The sequence below is a fragment of the Apostichopus japonicus genome, chromosome 12 (genome assembly GCF_037975245.1).
Source record: "Apostichopus japonicus isolate 1M-3 chromosome 12, ASM3797524v1, whole genome shotgun sequence".
NCBI lineage: Eukaryota > Metazoa > Echinodermata > Holothuroidea > Aspidochirotida > Stichopodidae > Apostichopus > Apostichopus japonicus.
Window position 1 is genome coordinate 25,102,041 of NC_092572.1, and position 2,607 is coordinate 25,104,647.

At 33.3% G+C, this 2,607-nt stretch overlaps 1 long non-coding RNA gene across 1 annotated transcript; it reads right to left on the reverse strand.

The window, feature by feature from the left end:
• On the reverse strand, nucleotides 1-677 carry LOC139977346 (uncharacterized). Its single transcript, XR_011796507.1, has 3 exons — nucleotides 601-677; nucleotides 426-481; nucleotides 1-51 (listed from the first exon to the last, which is right to left on the reverse strand). It is a non-coding gene; the product is annotated as an uncharacterized lncRNA (long non-coding RNA).
• Between the last annotated feature and the right edge of the window lie 1,930 nt (nucleotides 678-2,607).

Consider the following 2,607-nt stretch of genomic DNA (forward strand, 5'->3'; position numbering starts at 1 on the left):
TACCTCTCTTAGGTAATCTGTATGCGTCATTTTGTTACCTTCACACATATCCTACGGGAAATGAAAACATACTTGGTGTAATCAATTTTAGCCCATGCAATTTATTTAACACATACAACAACAAAATAGTTATGCTTTCAGTGCGGATATAGTGACGGGATGTTTCAAGAAATGGATCCATATTCTCTAACAATAACATATTGACAGTTTTAACGAATACAATAAGGGCTACAGCTTAAGAGTGAATTCACATGTTTATGAGGTTATAAATAAGTCACTATCGGAAGGTCCATGATGTCGAGAAAAAACATGTTATTATTTATAACAGAACATACATATGGTAAGATGACTTCCATGTATGTAATGAGAAGAATGTTACAAATTTACAAATTCCAATAATAAACGCTGCAGAAAATATCACCAACCTCCCGGTGGCTCAAATCTCGAAGACGGTACCATGTACCAACAGGTATCCAAGTAACTGAAAGGAATAAGACATACAGTTTACCAAAATGACCAACGTTTGGTTATGTGTGTATTATCATACTTCTAATCGCTGAATGGACATGAAATAATTCACAATAATTGCATCACACTTACTATTGATATTTGTTTTCCTCAATCGATTAAAGACATATTTGTCTTCAAGTTGGTAAGGAAGTTAGCAACAGTCGAATCTGAAAGTTATAAAAAGGTAATTAGAAAATTATTATTACAATAGAGGAGCGCAGTTCTTTTAAAGTATTTGCTTTTCATTTGTATCAGGGCAGCTTTTGTAGTTGATGTTCATCATTGCTTGACTTTCTTTCTTCTTCATTCTTGATTTGTTTTCAAATGGATTTTTGGGTGTAAGTAAACTGGTATGAGAAATGTTTCTGGGGAGGAGATGTGGGAAATATCAGTCATATTCAGTAATCACTAGTTTGGTACTTTACAGGACAATGCTATCCGAGACCATGTGTATCACAAAAGGAAACACACGTTTCCATAACAATCTAAATTTTTCATATTGAAAGTCATAGCAACACATTTTGTAAATAACATTATGAATGTGTTAAAGATGTCATATTACAACCATTATAAAATCAAGCTATAGATTTCCAGTCACAATAAAAGCTTGTAACCATACAAAATAATACATCAACTGCAACAGGAGTCATGTCATCATGTACCACCCTTCCATTGTCAACATAGCTGTGAAATTTCTGTCTATCCAATATCATATGTATCCTGGAGCATCAAGAAGTAACTCATTTACTAAATTCTTCTTTTATCTTACAGTCTTTGGTCATTGCCTCAAGTGTTGTAAAGGTTCATGTAGTTATAAAACATCATTCACACGACTGCAACGTTTGGAATTAATCGCAGCCTGAGGTAGCGTTGAGTTAAAGCTAACAAGATAGTATGTGTTTGTTAAGCTATTGCCAATAAAGAAGTCCTCAGTAGAAGGACATCGTGGGAGTGTTAGCTCAGTGGTTAACGCCGGTGCCTTTCAATCATAAGGTCCCGAGTTCGAGTCACTCCAAGATTAATGCATGTCGTCCAGATACAGAGTTGTTGACAATTGACAATTCATAATCATGGACGTTAAAATATGAATCTAAGAGACTGACTTCGGTCAGCCTGCGGCTTTGGTAAGCCAACGATGGCTTCTTTGCGAGTTCCTGCTTGCAGGAGGATCTAAAATACATACATACATAGAAAGGGAAATAATTCACTCTTTTGATTTCGTAAATGTGGTTTTAGCTTTAGCATTCACTACTTAAAGTTTGCTATTATGTATCCCTTTATTTCTTAATATCATCCATTTTCTTGCAAACAACCTCTGACCTCTTCAAATTAAACAATGGTTTTGTCTGTATCTTTGTTTTTGTTTGAAATACATTAAGCGCTCCTATACACGAGTTAGGTTTGCTTGCTCAATATTTGGGTTTACAATGAATGCATACCAATGTTCGTGTTCAACATATATATTTTATGTTTGGCTTGTGCATAAGTTTTACAAAACGATTTGTTGAGTTTTGAATAGTTTAAGCACAACCTAATTTTATAATCCAGATTGACATGGGTATATCAGCAGGGCTGTAGTCAAGTGAAGCAGATTCGAGTAGTTTTTTTAAAACCTATTTAGGTTTTAAGACGATCCTCAATTTTTTCTGACTTCAAATGCCGGAAATGTTGTATTAATATCGTTATATTGCTTTTAATAGTATTCTCTTTTTGAGGTGTACACTTTCTTTTACTCGGTATGAGTTTTAATAATATTGTCCCATTCAATATGCGGTACACATTTTATCTACATGTTCGTAACTTTCTACTAGTCTAAATTTATGCATTACTTTATAAACGTTGTCCAACTAATCTTGCAATATACAAAATGTCGTATCAGATATTACATGTACAACACATATTGATTAGTTTCCCTTAAAATATATTATGAGGTAACTACATATCTGGACTATTTTTTTAGAAAAAAATAACGTTATGAACTTAATATTCTTCATACGTGATGCGTTACAAATATTTATATCACATGTGTTAGTTGAAGAACTACTGTTTAGCTAATCATTTATTGCGATAGGCTTTACTATATTATAAAACATATTG